This window comes from Artemia sp. Qi Xiang Cuo, chromosome 8 (assembly GCF_049724085.1).
Source record: "Artemia sp. Qi Xiang Cuo chromosome 8, ASM4972408v1, whole genome shotgun sequence".
NCBI lineage: Eukaryota > Metazoa > Arthropoda > Branchiopoda > Anostraca > Artemiidae > Artemia > Artemia sp. Qi Xiang Cuo.
Window position 1 is genome coordinate 65,542,947 of NC_142801.1, and position 26,658 is coordinate 65,569,604.

The following is a 26,658-nucleotide window of genomic DNA, read 5'->3' on the forward strand; positions in this document are numbered from 1 at the left end:
CCATCAGGGATAATTTCCCAATAGGTTTCAAGTTGATTTAGCGAGATTAATGCAATACTTTCCCCCAATGGCTCAGCAAAGGTACACTCTAAACGCACAATACCCGTTCGGACAATACTCACACCTTGAGAACTAGACAAATCCAATACAATGATACCATGAGTTTTCGCAGACATTTCTTTGGTTATACCATTTTCAAATAATTGTGAATGTCGACCTAGAGATTGCATTGTCAATTCATACAGTGGCCTGTAAGATTTATCAAAGGATAAACTGTAGAGAGGAATTCAATTAATTTACATACAAGCAATGAAAGTTCAAACGTTTCAAATTTATAAGGGGAATTCGTCCATGATCAAACAGCACTAGCGATTTTTACAAAAGCCAATGCCAATTTCGATGGAATTTCACCATTGATAAATGATGAATTGGTATAGGTACGCATACCCGTAACAATATGGCGTTGGTTCGTCATTATATGAAGACCGAGCAATTTAATATTATTTCCAGAGGCTCTTAATTTCTCTTGCCAATGCAACAGAACTCATAACTTGCCGTTTTCGTACATGAAGTATTGCCGACGTGAGAGACTGTTACATCGGATGCAGTGCCAAGTTCTTTTTGCAAAATAAAATTGGACGGTGCAAGTTGTAGCTTTATATTAATCTTGACATTGGGAGGCAACCATTGAGGTATATTAAATATCTCATGATTTAGATTACCAACTAAATGCAAATCTTTAGTTGTTGCATCTCTAAGTATATTGGTAGTGTCAGGGTCAATTTTACATTCACATCCAATACCCATACCTCTAAAGAGCTATAAGATATTGGAGTTATCAACATGAACTGTATATAGCTTGCATAATTTGAAAGATTATTGCTAGAGCTCACCAATGTTCCATTTATGTAAAAACTTATTTTTCTAAACAAATTGTGCAGTACACAATTTTCATAAGATAAGCTTTCGGCTGCACCAGGCTTTTCATTGTTAGATTTTATAACAATGACACGTAAATCTATAAAAGTTGAAGTCAAATCTAAGATATAATATTCACTGGAATAAATTTGAAAATCGACATTTTCAGAGAGTGGTTGTTGAGGGTAAAATTGTCCATAGTATCCGCGTTTTAAACGGACATCTACATTTTCTGCGTTGAAAAGATTTAGAGATGAGTTGACTAAAGGATGAGATTCTTTATGTGGTAGATATCCCATTATTAGTAGAATAAATCCTTTTTCGATTTTTGTACTTTCTTTTTGGATGCTTTACGCTTCGGACTGGGTTGAGACTGATGAGTGACGAGGTCTTCACTAAGGCCCTTTTTAAACCTTTTCAGATTTTTCTCGATTTCAATCGCTCGCCAAGGGATAGCACGCTGGACCTGAGATTTTGCGAAACACTTTCTTGAAAATCCTTCCCAGAGCCCCAATCATGTAGTGTAAAGGACGGAAAATCCGAGAAAACCGGAGCAAAATACTTTTTAGCCAGGGGTAGTGCAGAGTGAAACAGCTTTGCAAACCAATTGCCAATACCATAACCGGACATTGACTCAACTGTCGTGGTCCAACAGCATCAACATAACAATCAATATCAGGATGTACAAAATGAGTTCTATTAGCCATCTCACTGAACAGGTTAAAAATGACATGTAATATCAGCCAAACCTTTTGTTATTGCTAGAGGATCGCCCAGTTCACTTCCTAATGTTAACTGGCAGAGCTCCAAATACTAATTATTGAGTGGAATGTATTGAAAGTGCTTTATATTGTGGTGATGGATATGTTCACTAGAGAATTTTCGTTTAAGAACAAGTAGGCGGGAAACGTTGCTATTACCGACTCTCGATCTCTCAACAAAGGATGCGTAAAGAGTTATACAACTGTCCAAAGAGAAGGCGGGATACTCGGCGAAAATGAAACGATCCATGCCACTAGTGCTTCCAGCTCTTTTAACATTGATTTCAACCTGATGAAAGCCACGAGTAGATCTCATAGTATCATTGAAAATAACCTTTTCATTGTAATTTGATAAGCTGTTGCATATCTCACTCTGTTTAATTCAAAATTTAATTGAAAGGCGCCTTTTTCATAATCGGATATTTATCTTTTGATAGCACTACACAAATCATTCATGCTACCAAATTCCTTGTATGATAATGTGACAAAGGGATATTCATATGAATTGATCTTTTTAATGTGTTGATCGTTAACGAGTGATCCTTAATCATGTGGTCAAATTTTTATATCATATGTTCGAAATTTTATTAGGATACCATATGTATTTTTGAGAATGCAATCTACAAGAGCAACTTCATACCTTCCTTCAAATTTAATGGCAAGGGAGAGTTTTGTTCAAAATTGCTCGTTTTATTCAAATCGTCATAGAGAGGATCGGGAATATTGGAATGAATGTAACGTAAAAATCATTAGACATTATGAAAGTCTTTAGCGGGCATCTAGGAAGAAAAATCAGATTTGTATCCTAGCGAGCAAACAAGCAACTGTTGCTTACCGTTACGGGTACGAGTCTTTAATACCTTTTTAATTTTTGATAGATTTCGCTATTTCCAACTTTTTGCAATTCATAATCATAAAACCGCCAAGAATCTCATCATCTATCAAATCACGAAGACGATACGTTATAGGTTTAGTGTCCTGGACTTTTGACCCTTTAAAAAGTTCAGTGGACCACAAGTAATTTTCTTTTTCAAAAATATTTCTTGTTTGATTGATTCAAACAGTATCACCAACACTAATTTTTTTCTTCCCCGCCTTTTCATTAGAATATTGTTTAAGGAAAAGTGTATTATCACTAAGATGAACTTCAATAGGACACACTGGACAAAGATCAATGAGGACGTTGGTTATAAATCATCATGATTTTATCTAAATCTTGAATACATGCAGCAGTATTTTTCAATGTAAAATATCTTGAAATTAAAAGCCAATTAGTTTGTATCAAACGTTTAGCCAATTCCACCTTTATAGGACTAGGACTATGATAGAGCAATGTGTTATATTTCAATAAAACCCTTTTTACATGTGGATTAACAAATTCACGCCCCCAATCTGTTTGAATTTTTCTATAAGAATCTTGTTCAAGAATACTTTCTATAGCCTGAGCAACTTCATCGCCTCTCTTTGTCTGCACTGGAATGGCATATGCATAGCAACTAAAAACCCTTATTGGGAGTAGAATATATTTGTACGGTCTATTATGACGTCTTTGAATCACGTCTAGAGTAAAAAGCTCTGCTTGTAATATATGCAGAGGGTAAAAGGCTTTACTTTTTCAGTAGTCACGAGCTCTAGTACTATGATTTTGATGATGAGTATAACTGGGTTTCTTTTGTAAATACTCTTTTCCTAGCTTCTTTTCAATCCCAGGACTTTAGAAAGTGTAGTGGGAGAACTTAAGCTTCCTGGTTCTCCAATATTTTCATAAACACCTTTCAAAACTTGATCCATTTTGAACTTTATCGCCTGGTATCCTTTTGCGTACTAAATGAAGTGGAAAGACGCGTTCGTTTAATACCCTTACTAGGCCTACTCGGCGTACTATCCAATGATATATCTCATGATATTTCTTCAAATTCCCTCAATCATTTTAAAACATGTTTATTCCCGATAAGACTTTTAGGAAAATTTGAAAACTTATCAATCAAATTGTAACTTTCTTCTTCTAATTCACAGCAGGTGGGATATTCAGTTGGTACTATTTAGCCCTCTTCTTTTTGCTTCACTCTGTGGGCTACAGAGCTACTGTCTTGGTTGTCTCTTATTTATTAGATATTCTCAGATATCTTTCAGTAGATCTTTTGACTCAAGGATTTCGAATATAAGATGATATATATCGATTTCTGTGCTCTGTGTGCAGGTATAGTTGGCTAGGCTCTTGGCTGATAGTGAGATTTTGTGGTGTTTGAAGTATTTAACAGTTTACAAAGCAAGGTATGTTGTGCATACGTCAGCATATTACATTCAAATAGGCAATGGTCAATTGCTTCATTATTCATATTACAATGCCTGCGAAGAGGGGACAGGGAAATTGAACCACTTGAATTAGAAAGCTTATATGAGAATGCAAGGAAATTTAGTCCATTTGTTCCAGAACGAATTCTATGATAAATTTCAGAGATACTTATTGGGAAAGGGGGAAAGGATAGGATTAATCTTATTAAAATTAATATCCGATAGCCTCCATCGGTAAATATCTCTAATTGGGATTGGTCTCCCACTTGGCTGGTCAATATTTATTGCATTTTTTGCTATTTTATCAACCTGATGATTACCACTTATGCCAGAGTGACTAGGAATGTACTGAAAATAAGTTGTTATGCTACTTGAAGTAATATTATCAATAATACTGAGACAATGATAAGTGTCAATGTCCAACTTATATTGAGGAGCTGAGGCCAGCAACTCAAGGCTTGATAGAGAGTCGGAATATATGATAATATTATTCGAATTTGCAATCAAAGGTTGGTTTTGCTTAAGGTGTTCTAATGCCATGATTATGGCATTTAACTCAGCAGACATTATAGATAAATTATTAAATAATCTCTCGCCCATTGCAATTTTCAGGTGAGGAAGGAAAACACCACTTGCAACCTTCTCATTCATTTTTGACAAATCAACAAATATTTGGAAGTGATTTTTATATGTAATTGTATTAAGTTCTGCAAATTTTTTCTGGACACAAGCAATGGGGGTTAAATCTTTATTCCATTTTTAAAATTCAGTATTTATTATGGGAAATGACAAATTCCATGGAGGGGATTGGGGGAAAGTAGGTGCAATAGACTTTGCTGGTACAGGGAGCTCTTTTGAATATTGGCATACTCATCTGCAATACCTCTATGCATGGCTGGATTTCTTAACCAATTATGTAATGTGTGTGAGCTATTTGATTCAATTTTTGTAAGATGTTTTGTCAAGAGAAAGCTACGTCTCACCCTTTTTGTTGTTAATCCACTCTCCATGAGCTAAAAATTGGAGCTTGTGGGTTTCTAAGACCAAATATGAGACGCATTATATCATTTTGTGTTGTTTCAATTTTTTTCATCTGGGTCTTTGCACATGCACCATAAACGATGAGCCCATAGTCAATATGGGGTCTTATATGTGATTTATAAAACTGGAGTAAGGTTTTCTCCTTAAAACCCCAGGGTGTGGAAAGAAGTCTTTTTAGTATATTTGCTTTTCTATAGCATTTTTTTATTGTAATTGAAATGTGGAGGTGGAAATTAAGTTTTTGGTCAAGCATGAGACCTAGGTAATTAATATGATTATCTTCTGGAATAGTTGTTTTATTTAGAGTTAGTTTTGCATTAAAATGGTTTCGCTCTGGTGAAATTGGATTATTTTTGCCTTGGTGGGTGCAATGGGTAAATCTAAAATGTTGAGAGAATTTTTCAAACTGGAAAAGTGACTTTTGCAGATTTGACTGTGCTATCTGAAAGGTGTTGCCAGATGACCATAGCACCAGATCATCAGCATATTGTAGATTCGTGTGGGGTAAGTTCATGTCCCAGAGATATAGGGCAAATAGGAGGCAACTGAGGACTGCTCCCTGAGGTAGGCCTTTGGTTATTGTCTTTTGGGGTGAAGAGGCTGAACCAACACAAACGATGAAACTTCGCACTTCTATGAAGGATTTAATAAAGGATACTAGCTTAGGGGGTACTCCAAGGTTTGCAAGTTTATTTAAAAGGATTTGGTGGTTCACATTGTCATATGCCCCTTCAAAATATAGGAAAGCTGCCACTAGGACATTAATTTTTGAGAAAGATTCATTTATTGCATTTATTAGCAAAATAAAAGCATCTGTTGAGGATTGGTGTTTCCTGAATCCAGTTTGAGTGTGTGGGATCATATTATTTTTTTTCAACAAACCAGAGGAGTCTTTAATCGATCATTTTCTCCATTATTTTCCCCATCACAGGTGTAATCACTATGGGCCTATAAGACTCAGGGTTATCTTTTGGTTTATTTTTCTTTAGGATTGGTAGGAGGGATGAACATTTCCATATATTGGGGAACCTAGAAGATGCCCAAGCATGATTATAACAATTTAGCAGTTCTTGTTTGTATGAAGGTGTGAGATTCTTTATCCATGTAGGGTGTATATTGTCATAACTGCTGCTAGTTTTGGTCCTAATATGATGTATTGCATTATTCAATTCCTGGATTGAAAATGGATTCATTATGTACTCGGATCCTGGGCGTGGTTGGTAACTTGGGTTCATAGGAATTGTGGACAGTTTGCTTTGATTATTTGATGTTAGCTTATTAACAAAAAGAGTTGCAAATAGGTTAGCTTTTCCATTATCATTGTCATAATGGGTATTATTATGTATAAGCTCATACAGGAGTGGGTTGGGGTAAGTCTTTTTCCCACAGATGTGGCTTATGACTTTATATATAAATGGCTGATGCGTTTCTCTGGAGAGATTGTTTGCAAAATTATTCCAGTATTTATATTTAGCATCTATTATAGTCCTTTTTAGATTAGATTCTGCTTGTAATTTTTTAAATATGTAGTAGGTGATGGTTTTTTTTATGAAATCTGTCCTAGCTGCCTTTTTTATCCTCCGTTTATTTAGGCACTCATTTGTCCACCATGCTTTAGGAATTTTTTTTAGGGAATGTTTTCTTAGGTGTTGTCTTGGGGATAGCATGATTAGCTGTATTTATTAGTAAAGATGTCAAGACTTCAGCATGTGTGTCAACTGTTGTGTTAGAAAGGCATGAACTTTGGGTGAAACTTGTAATTTCATCATTTAGCTTATTTGGGAACATAGACCAATTTGCTTTAGTGTTGATATATTTGGAGGTATGAGATAAAGTTTCAGCAGGTTCATGTAGGGAGCAAACTATAGCAAAGTGGTCATTACATAGACTATCAATTTTATTAATGTAAATTTTGTTCAAAAAATTTAATGACACAATTTGTAGGTCAATTGTGGAGAATCTGCCATTTTTGGGGTTGAAATATGTGTTCAGGTTGGGAGGGGTAGCAACAGCTAATTCATTATTATTTGAAGTCATATGCTCAATGAATTTACCAGCTTTATTTGCTGGTTTATTCCCCCACAAAAGGCTGTGGGCATTGAAATCTCCACAAATAATGATATTTTTTAACATATTAGAATTATTTATTTAATTAAAGAAATCCTTGGCATCTGTAGTTTGGCCATTAGGGTTATAAAAGCTCATTATGTAGGTTTTTAAATTATTCAGCCAAACACTGATACCAACTACATCAACATCATTTGCAAAATCTGGAAAATTGATGCCACAAAATTTTATATTATTATTAACTAATAAAGCTACCCCACCTCCTTTTTTCTCTGAAGATCTATCCTTTCTCAGGATGGTATATCCCGGAGACTTAATTTGTTGATTTTGGGTTAAATGAGTTTCCTGGAGGCAAGCAATATTAATGGAATTATTATTCATAAATGATATAAGTTCATTTAGCTTATTTTCTAAGAGTGATCTTACATTCCATTGGAGTATTGATATATGTTGTGTTGTTGATTTATTCTTCATATGACTGTGTATCAATGTTCAGCTTTGTTAAAAGTAAAGCAAGATCTTTTTTTGCTTGAATGAGCATATCATCTGGGATGAAGATTTTTGCCAATTCTGCAATAATTTTTGTTTTCTGTAGTTGATGTATGTTCATGGCCTGAACTGCATTACAGTTTAGAATGAATAAGCATATACTTGGGGATTGAAGTTTTGGTTGTGCATCCTGTTTGTTGGTTAAGGGATTGATTCCTGGTAGTGTTTCTGGTTTGTTTCTTCTTGGGAGGGGGGGCCAGGCTGACCTCATCTCACCGGACAAGGAGGCTTGTTGGCTTGGTGATTCCTTCTGATAGGGATTTGAGCGAGGGGGCTTAGAAGATGGTGTTTGATATGGGTTGCTTGATTCATTGGGGGCATTAGACTTGGGGGTTTTGGTTGGTTTTATTACAGGCTTTATTTGGTTTTGTTGGGCAGCATTTGCTTCCATTGCTGCAAAGGGGTATGGGATGGCCTTCTCAGTTGATATTTGGAGTGTTAGAGCTCTTTTCTTGTATGCAGGGCATAATGATTTATTTGTAGATTCATGTGGGCCTTTGCAATTGATGCATGTAGGCTGAGTGTTGTTGCAAGTTGTCAGCTCTTTAGGATGGAAAGATTTACAATTACTACACTCTTGGAGAATTTCATTGCATTTGTTTGTTGTGTGTCCCAGTTTGAAACACTTCTGATACTGGATAGGCTTAGGTTTGTATTCCTTGTGTGGTTTGATTTGCCCAAATAGAAATAATTTTTCTGGGATATTAATTTTTTCCTTCAGTGTGAATAAGAAGGATCTACTAGTTTTTAGACCATTAGAGTTAGGTTTGCCAAGTTGGGTGACATCCTCAACTGGGATTGTGTTTCCAGCCCTATCTGAGAGCCCTTCTTTTAACTCCTGAGTAGATATCTCTGGGGGAACATTATAAACTACTATTTTTGTTGGTGATTGTTTTGGGTTCCAATTAGATGCAATAATTGGGGTATTCAGAAGGGATTTTAGGTTAATTATTGTATCTGCTGATTTTTGATCTTCTACAGCTATTAGCAGAGATCCATCACGATTAATGTTAAGAGAGAACATTGATTTTAGCAACTCTTAAAAATTGCAACTCTTATTGCAGTGATCATTTTTATTTCAAAGGGGGTAGTGGGAGTAATTTTAAGGTAAATTCCTAAGTTTTTGGAGGGAGGATCTTGGGCAGGGAGAGGGGAAATGCTTTTAATTGGAGAGATTTTTTACCTTTTTTTAGAGCTTCTAGAGAGGACCTCTTGAAACCCATTTTCATCATTTATGGTTACATTAGCCCCTAGACTTATCATTGTCCTATTCTCCGAATTGGAGCTATCAGTAGAACTTTGAGATAGTGTGCTTGACCAGCCAGGATGGGTATCTTTCACTATGACACTTTCACTGGAATTTGATTTGGGATCTGGGGGGACTTTTTTTGGAGGACTTCTAAACATTGCCTATTGGAAAAAGATTTAAACACAAAAATAAAACTAAAACAAGAAGGGAAAATAGAATTATGTCAAACCGTCTGCACTATACCATGGGGAGGATAAACACCACAGTATAGCCCTGAGGATGAGTTGGGCGGGATTGGTTTGGTACAACTGCTGATTAGAAGCGATAATAATTCACAAGAAAATATATTTTGTTTTTCTTATAAGGTTGCTTTTGTGTATATTTTGATTTTCAAACAGAAAAAAAAATGGTAACTCTTGCCATGGATTATAACTTCATTCTTTTTCTTGTCAATTTGTTCATTTTCAGCGAGATAAGCAACGAGTCTTTTATTTTGCTCATGATACGATGGAGGTAATAAGTCTACAACACTTGTTAATAAATCTTCTTCTTTTTTCAGCTTTTCAAAGTTTCAAAACTTTCAGAAGATTGATCAATGACATTTACTTTGAGCGGTTTTACAGGATAAGGTTTATGTTTGATGACACATCAAAAGACATTTTGAAGCAAAATTATTTTTTCATCATGGGCAATTGTTTCATTGTTAATAAATTTATCAAAATTATCTTCAAAGTGCTCTTTTAGTGAGAGCAAGTTCAATTGGCGTCAATTTATAGGGTTTAGCCATCTAGAAAATAGTGTTTACAAATCTAGCAATTATCAGCAGTAACAATAAAAAGAAATTACCACCTGCCTCAACAAGACGTTTTCCTTCACAATTTCCTTTCTTTTGCTGGATAGGGCCGTACAAATAAACGATGTTGCTTTTCTGTTGTCTAACACTATCTGACAGTTGAACATTACCTTCCGTTAAATTTAAACAAAGTTCATATGAGATTAATGAATTCCTTGTCAATACCATGTTTGAGTAGAGCTTTCCTAAGCCGCGGTTTTGAATTGGCTAGGACAGAAAATAAATGTCTGTTTTCATGTAACTTCTTCAGCATCAAGATTGCAACTCATGACCTTTTTTACTATTCATGGGTAGATATACAGTAATTTCATTACCAAAAATATCAGTGACTACACACAACTGTTAGGGCGTGTTTTGATTCAGGTTCAATAATATGTAACCACTAGGTTTATTAGTAGCTTGATTGTACGCGGAAAGTAAAAATTTTGGTTTGCCAGGATAGATTTGCTTGTTTAGAGTTATAAGAGAACTTGAATCATAAACAACTCTATAGATGTTATAGAAGGTACAATTCAAAGCAAGTGTTCTCATACATTTACCCTGATGGAAAAGATTATGGAGCACAACAGTTACAGAATTTTTTCATGATGTGACCCAAACATGAATACTTGTAAAATTTCCTGAGACCATTCTTCAATAGATTGAGCTAATTCATCAATAATCAACCACGAGTTTGATGCAATACTATTAAACATGTCAAGTCCTTGTATGAATTTTATGCTTGGTGCAATTCTTTTTATTTTGTTGAGGGATTATTTCCATACACTATAGCAATAATAGATATTTTTTGTATTCTATAAGAACAATTTATCACGGTTTTGAATTATTTTCGTTAATAGTGCTGTTTTGCCTGACATTGACAGTCCGTAAAGAAAAAAAACTGACCTCAATGGAGGTTAGGTTTGGTTGGTTGCTTTTTGACATTGGAGGAGTATGTATCAATTTAAAACACCATTCAGTTTTTTTTTTTTTTCAGACTGTCATTGTTCTATGTGATATAATTTTTCTATCTGTGCATTTAAAATCCCATATTAATTTCCTATCTGTGTCACAGAAATCACATGCTATTTTCCCATCTGACTGTTTAAAGTGTAAGGGTGTGTTGCTAGTTACATTCCCTCTAATAGAACACATGGGCTATTAACTCTATTTATTGCTATTTGTTAAATATCCTAACCACACTCAAATTACTCATACAAAACAATAATGAGACACCTTGAATTCCAGGAATCTTGCCAACTAGAAACATGGGACCACTTGTATTTCAAAGGGACCACTTGAAATCCTATGTTAATCTGCTACATGTACATCTGAAATCCCATGTTAATTTCCTATCTGTGTCACAGAAATCCCATGTTTTTTTCCTATCTGACTGTTTAAAGCACAGTTTATATAGTTATCCAGTACTGTATGATCTTTCCCTATCTCACCCATTATAAAAACCCGGACCAAGGTGTGAGTGCTCCAGAGAACGTTTTTGCAGATATAAACATAAGCAGCATTAGATCTTTTTAAGGGTAGACAAAGAATAATCACCTACAGAACAAGTACTGACAAAACCACTTGGCCGGCTCAACCAATAAGAGGAAAATAAGTGGGAGGAGCTTTTTGTTTGCACTGAGAATGAAGAGCCAGAAATCATCTGTGGTAAACTTACTGGTATATTATATAAACTGTGGTTTAAAGGCAAGGGTGTGTTGCTAGCTGTGTTCCATATATTAGAACAGATGGGCTAGTAACCCTTATTATTGCTACTTGTGTATTATATGACCAACCACACTCTGGTTACTCATATAAAAAAGTAATGGGACACCTGGAATTCTGGGTATCTTGCCAGGGGTGTTGTCAGATTCATGCCAGGGCATGCACTTGGAATCTTGCCAGGGCTGTTGTGACATCAGAGGGCTGTTGTTGGAATCCAGAAAGGGCTGCACTCAAAAGCAGTGAGGGGATACTACTTAGATTTACAAGCCTTCTTTCATTTCTTTTGATAAAAATTCATTTTGATGTTCAAGCTGTGTTCACTAGATCACAATAATTATGCTTATTTGATAAGTTATTGTAATTGACTGTAATAAGCTCTGTTGAACACACAGAAATGCAGCATCTCTAGGCCAAATAAGTTTATTACAATTTGTAACTTTTGGCATTCAAGAGTTAATTGTAATTATTGAATTTTGTTCAAAATCACAGAAGGATGGCAAATGGCTTGTTACTAAGGCACAGCTTTGACTAGCCTATTTTTTTAGCACAAAAAAATAATGGAAGTTTTGGAAGTCTAGGCAAGCTGAGTCAGTTGAACTTAAGTCTGACCTTTGTGGAAAGCGTTTTGGTGACAATGAGGAGCTGATATCCACCATGGATCAGTGGTTCAATTCCCAATCACAAGACTTCTTCCATGCTGGAATTGCGGCACTTGAGCATTGGTGGTCTAAGTGCATTGAAGTTAGGGGAGACTATATTGAAAAGTAGTGATGGTTTTGTTCTTGTGAAATAAAGTTTTGTGTGTAGTTCTACATACTTTTTGGATGCCCCTTGTAGCTAGGCAGAATGTCAATACACCATTCAATGTGTCTTTTTATCCCCTTTCTGAATATACAAATGACTCCATTTACAAATATTTTTTGCCTATAAAAGCACCCATAACATGACACTTTGTTCCTTTTTATTTGCCAGTTGAAAAGGGTTACACAAATCACAAAAATTACTTTTAAATGATCATAAATACTTAATTGTCACAATAATAGAAGGGTATTGCTTCACTTGATGCCCCTCCTTAATGGATATATATATCAAAGCCATTATAAATGATAACACTATTTGTTTAGAATAGCCTGGCTTTTCTTCACACCAAATGATTAACATTCACTACAAAATAGAAAAGAAGAACAAAGCTACACAATTAAAAAACAGGTAATATTGGAGCTATACCCTCTCTTTAAGTGGAGCCCTAAGATTCCACATTTTATACTCTTTCCAAATATCATGGCTACTATTCTGAAATGCACTACTGCCCTGCCACTTGATGGTCCTATATATAGCCACAATAAAATATTTCTTCATTGTTGTTCCCTTTGTGAAGAATTTTAAAATGGGTAGCTGTATTCTTGATGCCATTAAATCCAGTTTCTCCAGAGTTATTACCATAGAATTGTGGGTAAAATATTATATTAAAAAGATTTACAAATGTGGACATCAAAGGAAGAAAACATAATAATATGATTAATAGGAACACACAGCCAGGGGTGTCCCATGGGGGGGGGGGTGCTGCCCCCCCCCCAATTTTTGGCATTTGGTAAAATTTTCACTGAAGGCAAAAATTTTGGAAGAAATTTGGTAAAATTAGCCAAAATTTAGCAAAATACTTGATTTCTGCAGAAAATTCAGCATAAATCAGGTAGCAATTTGGTAAAATTTATGAAGATTCCCCCCCTCCAATAAAATGAGCCTTGGGATGCCCCTGCACATTATAAATTAGGAATTTCATTGCTTTGTGTTTTCTTTTAGTTATTTCTATCCTATTGTTAGGCTATATATGGAACCATCAAGGGGTGGGGTACATAGACGCAAAAGCAATCATGACATTTGGAAAGAACAAAAGTAATGAAACTAATAACACTATTTTTTTGCTAACAAGTTTGAATCAGAGGAGCTTTAACTGTCTATTGTCACTATAAAATGAGGTCTGAGCATTATACAGTATACTGTATATTTATCCATTAGGGGATGGGGAGGTAAAGTGAAGCAATCAGACTATACTTTTAGGTATAGGCCTATCTGGAATCCTAATAGCAAACTAGGCAGTAAGATTCTAATTTAGCTAGCCTTCTTTTTGTTATTTTGGAAAGAGGTTAGGTTTGGAAAATGAGTACATTTTTTGCAGTTTATATTATTGACTCACAAATAAAGTAAACATACCACTTGATGCCTTTTTTGATGTTCTTTATGAATATAATAATCACATCTATTGGACATTCAAATTTGCCCATCCCCCTAATGTACAAATATATACCCTGAATTGGAATATACAATGAATTGTAAGCAGCAAAGTTTCAAGTAGCAAAATTCAGCACTATTTTTGTTGACAGCATCCAAAGTACTCAAAACAGTAGGAAAACGTCTTGTACTTGAGTTGCCTAATAAATGAGGTTTAAATTGTTATAAATAAGTATTTTTGGAATACATTAGGCTACTCTTGAACAACTTATTTATAAACTAGGCCTAGTTATTTGTTTTTAACCACTTTTCAATAACTTAACTTGTGCTGATAAGTTCTTTGTGTGGTTACAATTCAGGGTAGCCTATATATTTGCACAATAGGGGGTTGGGGTGGGTAAATTTGAATTTCTGATAGAAGCAATTATTATATTTGTAAAGAGGATAAAAAAGGCACAAAGTGGTATGTACACTTTGTTCATAAATTGGTCAATATCTACAAAATCACATTATTGAACTAGGACATAAGTGAATACACTATTCGATGCCTTTTTTTTATGCTGATTACGAATATAATAAGCATTTCTATCGGAAATGAGTTTCAGCCCCCCCCCTATATAGGCCAAATCTGGGTTAGGTTAGGCATAGCCTATATAGGGGGAGGGGGGCCGAAATTCATTTCCAATAGAAATACTTATTATATTCGTAATCAGCATAAAAAAAGGCATCAAATGGTGTATTCACTTTATTCCTAACTCAATAGGCCTAATATGATTTCGTAGATATTGACCCATAAATCAATAATATGAACTGCAAAAAATTACAGCATTTAGACCATTTAGACAATTTGGTAAAATTCTACTTTAGCTACTTTTGACTATCTTGGAAAGGGGTTAGGTTAAGAAAATGAAACTTTCAGGGATGGGTCTACAGGCTAAAGTATGTCCTGGGAAGATATTTTGAAGTACCTACCTCCACTCCCTCTCCCTCTAGAGGGTCCTAACCTTTGATGTAGGCTACTTTAAAAATCTATGAGTTATTGAAATAAAACTTTGCAAAATAGATCTACTGCTTAAATGAAGTACAACAAAATTGTTTTCAGCTGCACAACTTTGTTCAATCCCAATTTATAAGGTTTTAAAGATTTGCAAATACATTTCCTAAATTTTGGAAATAAACTATTTATAGCCTATGTCTTAAAATTCTGCTCAAATAACAGAAACTGCATTTTCAGAACTAGAACCAGAAAAAAAGAAACTGATAACTGAAAGTTAAGGTAATATGTTGTGTTGTTAAAATTTCAATAGGGATAAACCTGTCATGTAGGCAAATTTCAGGACCCTCTAGAGGGAGAAGGAGTGGAAGTAGGTACTTCAAAATACCTTCCCGGGACATACTTTAGCCTGTAGACCCATCCCTAAAAGTTTTCGTTTTCCTAACCTAACCCGTTCCCAAAATAGCCAAAAGTAGCTAAAGTAGAATTTTACCGACAATTTTATTGAAAATGAACAAAATATTATTGTGAGAAATTAAGAATTTCTTTTTAAAAAAACTGGGAAAAGAAGGAAAGAAGTACAAATAGGCTAAAGGTTCTCCCCTGGAAAATATGTTAACTAGGAGTATTTTGCATGTTATGAAACAAGAATCGTTTTCTTAAAATGTCTCCTTATGTATTGGAATGGTCATACATTTACACCCTTCAATGTCATCTAGGCTACAAACAAAAATTTAGTAAGGAGCATGCTGTTTCAGGGACAATTCAAAACTGAAGGAAAGCTAATAAATTTTTTTATAAATATTCACTAATTACTTCAATCAAATGTAGATAATCGAGACGTTTGCCCTGGAAATCAGATAATTTGCCCCTCTTTTCCTACAAAAATCAGTAGTAGTTAATTATACTTCTTTTGTAAAAGGTAGGCTTTAAAAAGACAGTGTTATAAAATCGACAGTACTAATTAGTAATTACAACCGCCAGAAAGTACTACTTTGAAATAATTTGGGCTTCGTGCAAAACGCAGATGTGATTCCGCAGACTTCTCTTTGAATTAAAACAAAGTGGCAAGATTTCGCTTGTTTATACCCAAATTTAAAATAGGTAACTCATCTTTAGAATGTCATTGCAGTTCCAAAATGGTTGCCTACCGTCAAAGCGTTCCTTGAGAGTAGTCTATAATTCCTAAGTTATGCCAATTATGTATTCTAGTAAAATTGGTTTTAACATAAAAAAAGATGTGCCAGTTTTGGGTCCTCTGAGATTATTAATTTTCCCATTCTCTTAAATAGTAGTTAAACATTAGAAAGGAGCATTCTTCAAATTTTGATGGGGATTAAAAGGTTTTGATTGCGTTTTGTTCAGAGGGCCAAGAAAGATATGCAAGTCATTTCAATTTTAGCTATATGATCTATATTTTAGGTAAAAAATAAAGGTATAGTTCAGGTCGTATTATATATACCGTGATACTTTTCATTGTTCTTTCAATGAAAGAAAGACGAAGGATATTACAAATTTGATTCTGATTATCGAACAATTCACATTCTAAAGCATCATAGCGAGGTACTGAAAAACGGTAGCTAAGCAAAGATTAGGCCAAAGATTAAGAAAAAGACCTTTCTATTAAATATTCTAAAATGGTTACAGCCAGGAAGCCTTAAGAAAATGTAGAAGGCCTTGTCACGAGCAAACTTCATGTCAAACAGCAAAATAGCTTAGTGCAATTTAAGTCAACAGAAAGCTTAGTCTTTCTTCAATGTTGCCTCTTGTTTTAGTGCTTCGCAATCACAGTCACCTCATGTTTGGTATTTTGCCACAGCTAAAGATATTTATCACGAAAGTTTCGCAGATGTCCTAGTTTTAAATACACGATTTGATAGGATAGATTCCCAAAGTCTAGGCTGAATTTTACAAACCAGAATCGATAAATAAATGAAACCCAAAACGAACAGCAATTACAATAAATAACCGAGTCAAACCCAAAACGAGCAGAAATTAGCATACGTTGGGCGCAAAACCCCTAGGCCTTCCCAAGGCCAGAAAAAAATTTGCACTCTACTGAAAAAAAATAAAAATGAATGTGCATTGTCAGTTTAATATACATATACTGATGTTTATTAATCAAAATGTTAATATTATTTCATTTATTAAAGTTATAAAAGTAAAAAAATATATTTTTTGCAGTAAAGTGCAAATTTTGTTCTGGCTTTTGGGAAGGCATAGGGGTTTTGTGCCCAACCTATGTTAATTTCAGCTCTTTTGAGTTTGACTCAGTTATTTATTGTAATTGCTGTTCGATTTGGGTTTTATTTATTTATCGATGCGGATTTGTGGTAGTTTCACGCTTTGTAGATTATTTGATTTTAATTTTGCTCATTTTTTGTTCAATGGAGTTCTTTACTTTTCTTTGAAAAACTTTTTTGTGGAAAGTTTTTTTTTAATTAATATTAAGTATATGTCATATTTTATTTCATGTAATGGAATTTTCTTTTACTTTTCGGGGACTATAGAATTTCTGAGGGCTGATGTCAGGTTCTCTGACTCCATATCTCAGCTAACTGCACCTTTACGATAGAAATTACTTTGGTAAAGCTTTCTAATTTAGTTAATTATGAATTTAGTAAAAATATATTAAGACGCAAATACAAAGTTTAGAAATACCACTTTTTATTAAGATAAGGAATATACCCTGCGAAATTTCTGCTTAACGGGAAATTGAGAAATCACCACTTCCTAGCTATTGCTTCGGTTGGTTAAAGGAAGGTGTGGTTGATAAAAATGTATAAAAGATACATTTTGTGAGAAGGGGTAAACTGATACTAATTTTAGGGCGGACTGACCTCTGGTCCGTTGTTTTAGAAATACCTTGGAATTTTGTCGGATCATTGTAAGTGTCTAAGTTTCCTATTATATATTATTGTAGTTTTCCGAAACTTGTGGTCTACTTGAGACAGCCAGTCCCAGTAGAAAATATATATCTGGTATTATTATATGTTAACTGAATAAAAGTATTGTATTATAGCCAATCTTTCTACAATCTACCTTTAGCCCCTCGAGCATATCCAGTTGGTACGCCTCATTAGTCCGGTCATAGCCTAAGGCACGCTACCAAAGTTTAATTACCTTAGGGCCACAGTTTATCTCCCCTATAAAGGGAGAATAAAGGCATCTACGACTACATCACTTAAATAACATAAATAACACCTTACCACAACTGGTGGCCGCTGGAAAAACTGAGTCGAGAGGGATAAATAAAAATAGTAGATTAAAATAAAATAGCTTTACCAGAGGAAAAAATGACTTCACTATCAACAGTACTTAAAATTGCAAAAATTATACCAGAATATGTGGGAATTTCAGATGTAGATGAGTTTATAGAAAAATTAAAAATTTTCGAAGAACTAACTGAATCGTTTGAGGGCAATGCGTTGCAGCCAGATTAAAGGGAAGCGCCCTTAAACATTTTGAGGCAATTAAGGAAAAAGGGCCCAAGGACATCAGTGCTCTAATTTAATCTTTTAAAACAAAATTCATAGAGACAAGCATATCCGAGAGGCTAAGAACAAAGGTAGTGACATTCAATACCTCAACTAGTATCAGCGAATATGCAGAAAAAAATTTGTGGATCCGTATGCTTACAATTAGAAAAAGACGGAAATGACGAGACAGTACAGAAATTACAACTATATACTTTTACCCAAGGGTTACCAAAAAATTTATTAAGACTAATATTGTCACGGGAACGAGGTAATTTACATCAGTTTGTAAAAATAGTCAAGACAGGATTAAGATCTCACAAAGCGTTGAAAAGGTCTGGCCAGATCATGTTAGACAATATGAAAGCACAAGGAAGTAGAAGGTATGAAAGGGGACTGAAGAAACTAAATGCTAGGAGCAACTTATGAACAAGTAAAACGCGATGGGGGCTAAGGCACGCGATCAAGGGAAAAACCTGACAGATTCTACGCCCTTGAGAGATTAGCAGCTAATAACTATAGAAAGTTTGGGCATCTTCCCCACCGAAGACAGATAGTTGGGGAGCCAACAATGACAGATCAAAAATATTTAGAAGTAACCAGGGAACAAAAAAACAATTTAAGAGAGAATTTTATTGCTATTATTGTAGCAAACCAAACCACTATGCAGCAGATTGTTGGCATAGAATACGCAAAGAAGCCCAGACGTACAAGACAACACACCAGTTCAGAACGCAGGGGGGCAGAAATTTAGGAAGGCAGGGAACAAAAATACTTGGCAAACACCTAATAATATTCCTGAATTTAGTCCTAGGAGGCAAACGGTTAACAATACCCAGGGTCAAAGTAGCAACGCTGAAAAAAACTGAAATAACCCCAGAAGCTTTTGGTCAAGCAGTGGGCATTTAAACGGAGAAACCAGCCTATAAGGGTCGACAGAGCTGTATCCTTACAAAGACCCCTATATAGCTTAGAGTGTTGTGATACATATGCAAGTAACAATAATATAACGATTTTGAGTTGTTTGAAACTTGATTGTTTTCAAAATTTACCGTGTTTACTGGATACGGGTGCGTCTAAATCATTAATTCGAGAGGAAGTTTTTAAGAGGTTTCTTCCTAGTGTCAAAAATCGCGTAAGCAGATGCCAGAATACCCTGACATCAGTGACAGGGACCAGGCTGACAATTTTGGGAAAATGTCCATTAAAATTTAGCACAGGAGATAAAGAAATAACCGTAACAGTAATAATATGCAAGCAGCTACCATTTCCTTGTATTCTAGGAGTAGATGCCATCAGAAAATATGGGATCGTATGGGAACCCATATCTGACACAATAACCATAAACCAGGCAAATGAAAATAATAGGCAAATTTGCGTAACAACAGATAACGAAAGTGACGATTCGAATTATAACCTAAAAATAAGCAGAAAATCACAATAGAAGGGGGAACGACAGCTCAAGTTCTAGTGACATTAAATAAAAAAGAAGAAAAGGTTAAAACAATGGACGCCATGATGGGAGGATCCACCATAAAAGAATACCCCATGATTTTCGTGGAAAATCAAGTTATAAAAATAGAAAATTATATAACATACTTAAAACTATCAAATCTAAGTAATAATAAAATAAGACTGAACCAGATAGAACTTGGATCAGAGGAAAAGATTTCAAATTCAGAAATAAAATCTCTAAACATTCCAGAATTATGCGTAAATTTCACTAGCCACGAACAATTATCTTCATTAAAACCGCAACCACAAGAAAAGTATGGAATGTCGAAAACGGATATTTTGGAATAATTTGATTTAAAACATTTACTGGAAAACGTACGAACTAGGGTGGAAAATATTCTTTGGGATTTCAAATGGACTTTTGCAAGGCACAAAGCAGATTAAGGATTAAGTCACTTAATCACGCACAAAATATCAACAGAGGGCCTTCCAATCAAAAAGTCACCGTATAAAACACCTTATCATTTAAAACCATAGCTAGAAAGCCAAATAAGAGAAATGGAAGATCAGGGAATAATTAAAGAAAGTGTTAGCGATTGGTGTTTTCCACTAGTAATAGTCAGGAAAAAAAATAACACCTGGAGATTATGTATAGACTTTAGAGCACTAAATGCCGTCACGGTAAAATACGTCATGAAGTTACCAGGAATTGATACGATTTTAGATTCACTGAGAGGTAAAAAATATTAAACTAGTTTTGACTTAATAGCAGGATATTGGCAAATCGCTTTAGATGCATAAATAAAGCATAACGCAACAGTAATCTTAGATGATGGAAGAACGTTCACATTTGATAGTATTCGTTTCGGCAAATCATTTAGTCCAAATTATTTTAGTAGACTAATGAATTTGGTGTTAAAAGATAACGAACCAGGAAGGAAAAAAGATACATTGGCTTATTAAGGTGGTGTAATTCTGTTTAATGAAAACCTCGAAGACCACTTTGTCAGACTTAGAAATATACTGGAAAAGGTTGAAAAAGCAGGATTAATATTAAAACCAGAAAAGTTTAAAATAGTATTACCAAAATTAGTTTTTCCTCTAAACCAAGGTACTATTTCACCAAATCCAGAAAAATTTACAGTCATAGAAAAATTACAGCCACCAAAAGATCAAAAGAGCTGCATATCAGTTTGTGGTCTGTTAAGTTATTTCCGATGATATATTAAGAATTATGCATCAACAACGCAACCTTTAACAAACCTTTTGAAAAAATCAGGTAAATTTGAATGTCCAGCGGACGCAAAGCAGGCGCTAAATGAAATAAAAGGGCACTTATTGCAGGCACCAATACTTAAAGTACCAGATTTGTCACAAGATTTCTGTTTACAAACAGATGCTTCGGGGTACGGTATAGGAGCTATATTATCATACATAAATTCTGAAGGAGTAGAATCATTAGTCCAATACGCCAGCAGGTCACTGTCGGAGGCAAAAAGAAAATATTCGACAGTTAAAAGGGAATGTTTGGTAGCTGTGGTTTTTATGGTTACATACGATGCAAAATACTTCAGCCCGGCTGACCCGGTGGATACTACGTCTGCAAGCATATTCATATACCCCAATATATATAAAGGGCCGTACAAACATTTTACCAGACTATTTATCACGAAATACCGATACAGAAGGAAACTTGATTACAGCCATCCAGAGCGAACTGGGAGGGGTAGAAATACTATCTAATGAAAATATTTCGAATCAGCAAGCTCAAGATGATTTTAGTTTAGCGATGAAATCCTTTTTATCAAAAGGAACGGAACTGCCAGAGCACTTTAAACATTTTTCAAAGGACTTAGATAATTTTGATTTTGATGAAAGTAAAAATCTTTTGGTAAGATATCTTAGACCATCGCAAGAATATAGAAAAATGACATAAAAATTATTCCAGCAATTCCAAAATCACTGGAAGGAGAAATTTTACAGATGGTACATGCAACGATTGGCTGTCACGTGGGAGAAGCAAAAACTATGGGGAGGCTGAAAGGACATTTTTATTTTCCAAAAATGTACTCAAAAGTAAAAGCTTTCATACAAAACTGCTAAGAGTGTGCCAAACAAAAGTCGCCACCAAGGACCCCTAGGGCTGAATTAGGTCTCTACCCCACTTCTTCAGGGGTAGGAGAATTAATTTCAATAGACGTTTGGGGAACAGGAGGAACTTTACCAGTTTCCAGGAAAGGAAACAGGTGTGTACTAACCATAGTTAACCATTTTAACTCATACTTATACGCTTTTCCAATTAAAGACGAAAAGACAAAAACCATTGCAAGAGGTTTGGTCAATCACCTATTTTTGAAACACGGAGTTTTTCCTAGAGTTTTACTTAGCAACAATGGGCCATGTTTTAGAGCCAAATTATTAGACAAAATTACAGAATATCTGGGTGTGAAACGATGGTTTACATCGTCTTAAATGGCAGCCACTAATGGAAAGGTGGAACGCAAACATAGGGAATTAGCTTACATGCTGGGAATACATGCATAAGAGGAAAAATGAAAATTGGGATGAACATTTGCCATTTGTCGTCTTTGCAATAAATACGGCTTTTTCACGTTCCTTAAAAGAAACGCCATTTTTTTGCAATATCTAAGAGATCCCAGAATTTGTTTAGATGAAATACAAAATGATAGAATATATTACAACCTAGACCAATATAAGCAAGAAATGGTGATGCGAATGAAAAAAGCTATGGAACAAGTTAAAGACAATCTGGAAGATGCGAAAACAGAACAAAAGAAAAATATGACCGAACAAGCAAAAATAACACAAACTACTGTTTAGGAGACTTGGTTTACGCATACAAAACCAACCTGGAAGTGACGAAAAAGTTAAAACCGAAATGGGATGGGCCCTACAGGATTATAAAAACTCTACCAAATAACTTAACATATGTTCTAAAGCATCAGTATAAGGAAAAGGAAGAAGTAGTACACCATAATAGAATGAAAAAGGGATATTTTTCAAAACCGTAGAAATCAGAACCTATTCTTTCAGATGAAGAAATAGAGGAAACAATTTCACCAGTATATATCAGAAGACCATATGAATTTTATGACCTTTTTAATTACCGAAAAGGTTTTTTAATGACCTAAAAGGCAACAAACTCTCCACAGCCAAGAAAAGAAAAAGGTAAATATTCGATACTCATCGGATACTAGCGATTAAGAGCCTCAAACACAACATAAAGGTTTAAAACGTGATAAACCAAAGGTAAAATCCACAGAGAAAGAAAAATTGGAAGGAACCAATGAATTATCTGATTTTCATATTTTAGACTCACCTACAGTCTTAACGCAAAGATGGCTTTTGGAACAAACGCCATCTACCAGACACGAGCTAAGAGAATGTGACACCTATAATTCTTCTACAGAAATCGATATCACTAAACCTGGGCCATCGTTAAGAAAGCCCTCCTTAAGAGAGAAATTATGGAGAAAAGTAAAGAAACCACAAGGACAGCAACAACTTCTTTCGTCAGCAGCACAAGTAGCTAAATCACTTATGAAAAGGCCAAACATCAGGAGAAACAAAGATTAAAGACATTTGACGAGGCAACGAAACCGTACTCGAATTCAGAGCCTTGTAAATCAGATTCTACAGACGACGGAAAAACTTGCAAATATTTTAGAAAAGAGAAAAAAAAATTTGGAGTCCGAAATTTAGACCAAGAAACGGAGAAAGGCAGAACAAGCGTAGCCCCCAGCTGATTAATATTTGAATAAAACAATTATAACGGGTGAAAAAATAATAAATAAAAATAAAACGAGTAAAGAGCCGCTAAGGAAATATCTATATTTTCCTTCTTTTAATCAGTATGTAAATAACATCAAAGTTTTCCTTCAAATATATATCGCCAGTAAAAATTATTACCGTCACGTAGAAAAGAAATTCAAAAATTTTTTAGCCTAAATACTGGTAAGTTCCCAGAAGAGTAATAAGCTCCGATCTAAAGTGACATCATAGCTTCCTGAAAAAATTTTGTCTCTGGGACGTCACGTAACTTTTAAATGGGTGTAGTGAAACTAATTGAATTATACATATTTAGAATCAGCATTAAAAGGCAATTCTTTTGATATGTATATTGAAAAAAAAATATTTTTGGGGGATAATTAAAAAAAAAATGTTTACTGAAATAAGGTCATTGGAAGCTAGCAAATTTGGAGTGAGCTCAATCACATCTGGTCTCTGGTTGTTAAGTACATGCAATGCATCTACTGACCTTTGACCCTCTGAGGAGGCACCTCCAGTCAAATTTGAAAAAAAATAGTTTTTGAAGAATTTTGAAATTACATAATGGGAAAAACAGCAAGAGTTTACATTAAGTCGCGACATGTATAAGCTAGCTGTAATCTTATTATAAATAGTAGAAGATAACAAATGAATACTTACCAAATAAGGACAGTATATATAAACAAGAAGCCGTAGACCAATGAGTCACAATTTAAAAAGTATAGATAATACTGTAGAAAATAAATTTTCTTAGGTATAAATAATTTCATATATTAAATAAATTCACATCGGACCATTAACAGAAATAACCCGGTCGAGGATATTGCAGGTTAAAGACACCAATGACAGGACCGTTGGTGTTTAAAAACGAAACTGCTAAGCGTCTTGTGATTGGGGGGGACCCACCAAGCTAACGAAATTGATATTAGAAATATCGGTCAAACTGGAGAAGGTTTGGGCGGGATGTTCGTGTAAAATTCTACATGCTAAAATAAATAGCATGTGGGTAATTTTACACGAGCACTGAACCCATAAACTTGTAGAACAGGGTAATAGTAAAAATATCACGAAAGGGACAAATTGCACTAAATGACTATATAAATCTAAGGCGCAAACTAAACTGAGGATAAATACCAGACGCGAATAAAATAAAAGATTATAGGGAAACTACAGTGGGTACTGATAACCCCTATCTCTAAACAAAATTTTGGCACGTACTAGGCACTATTTTTTTGGTGAAATACCATAGACAGGGAATGTGTGTCTGCAATGAAAACCACAATATTTCGCGGAAATCAGGATAACTTAAAAACGTACATTCTTATGAAGAAATGAAAACTAGCAATGCGGGGCAAAACTTAATTAAAAATGTTTTAAAAATCAGCTGAAAAAACACAGTACTTTTCTAACACAAACACTTTTGGACATAAAAATTTGAATAATATCCAAAAAAATACAGGTTTCAAAAATTAGACACCCCCCAGCTCTTAAAAATAAGGAGATAATGAATTTGACCATAGAAGGGCAATCAGCATAAAAACTTTTTACAGTTGTTTAAAAAACATGAAACATATAAATATAGGCTGAAAAAAAACTATTTTTCTGAAAAAGCGGAAAAAGACTTGAAAAAAAAACCTTAGGCTTCATTGAAGTAAATAATAAAAAAAGAGAATGGTTTAAGTTGAAAATATAGCCAGACGAAATTAAAAGGAAAAGAAACTGAATGTAGTAAGTTAAACTCTGTTATACGCACTTATTGAACTTGCCGAACGAAACTAGTATGAAAATTGTACTAAATAATGACAAAATAAGTATTAGTAATACTATGGAGCCACCGTTACAGTGGTATACGCGGGCCGAGATTAATAGAAATATTGGAGAAATGCTCCAAGTAGACAGGAAAAAAAATTTGCTCTTTTATGTGGGAGTCGTTTTGGAAAAAAATGTTTAGCATGGCATAGAAAATTAAAAGCAAGGCACATAATAGCCGTAAGAACCTAAGTTGAAGTCGAAACCTAAGACAAAACCACTAAAAGTTGGGAAGTCAAAGTGAAAATAGTCATTGTCACTTGTATGTCTAAAAATATATTACTGTGTGCCATGAAGGCCAGGCATATTTTTTTGCAGAAGGGCCCCTTTGTTTGATAAAAGAATAGCCCAAGAGAGAACTATGGCCACGAATCAAAAAGTATGGCAATACTATAAATAATTAATTATTGTGTGTGCGGGTTCATAATAGTTCTTTTTAGCTGTAGCTGATGCCAAGAGTACCTGGAAATGTTATACTGAGCTACCAGAAGGCAGCCCTGGTAAGCAAACCTTCAGAGTAAAGGCAAGAGTCCATTGATAACGGCATAACAGGGATAAGGTGAACAGCTAACATTTTTAGCTTATCAGAGCTAATCTGTAAATGGAGCCTTATACCAAAAGGACATTAAAGCTAAAAAAAGAGAGATTACAGACAAATACTTTTTTTTGTAACTTTCTCAAGCACCGGAAAATTCAAAGAATTAAAAAGCTCAAAAGTCTGAATAAACAAACAGGCATTAGTAAGCTAATGAAAGTTAAATGACACAAATTGGTTCGAAATCGAACCAAAGTTGTAAAATAAAGATAAGAAAATATATATAGTCGTATGTGAAAAATATCTATAGTGGTAACGAATGTAATTGGGAAAATATATAAAGTTATAAATGTGTTAAACTTTTATAAATATGGAATTGTTATCGTAAAAAAAAAAAAAAAAAAAAAAAAAAAAAAAAAAAAAAATTACAGAAATGTAAATAGCAAAGTCATGTTATATGAACTATTTCCAAGTCCTTATATGGAGGCTAATCACAGTGATCAATTATAGTCTATAATTCTATTAGTTAGGGAGGATTTTTTTACATTTTAAATTGCAGTTAAGACTTATCTGATAAAAGTCTTGACGGGCTTATTTAAAAGTTGTACAAAGAATAAATATTGCAGTGATTAAATAAATTATTAGGGTACATAATTATTATTTGTTTTTATGAATTAAGCTATGTATCAACATAACTTCTGTTAATATATGTATATATGTATGTGTGTGTATATGTATGTATATATATATATATATATATATATATATATATATATATATATATATATATATATATATATATATATATATATATATATATATATATATATATATATATATATATATATATATATATATATATATATATATATATATATATATATATATATATATATATATATATATATATATATATATATATATATATATA

General features: G+C 34.2%; 1 protein-coding gene across 1 annotated transcript in view; it reads right to left on the reverse strand.

Annotated features, from left to right (window-relative positions):
* LOC148949710 (uncharacterized) overlaps positions 1–15,566 on the reverse strand; it is a 66,927-nt gene extending 51,361 nt beyond the window's left edge. The window contains exon 1 of the mRNA XM_089093074.1: positions 15,480–15,566. The gene's annotated coding sequence lies outside the window, so the exon portion shown is untranslated. The remainder of the gene's footprint in view (positions 1–15,479) is intronic.
* Between the last annotated feature and the right edge of the window lie 11,092 nt (positions 15,567–26,658).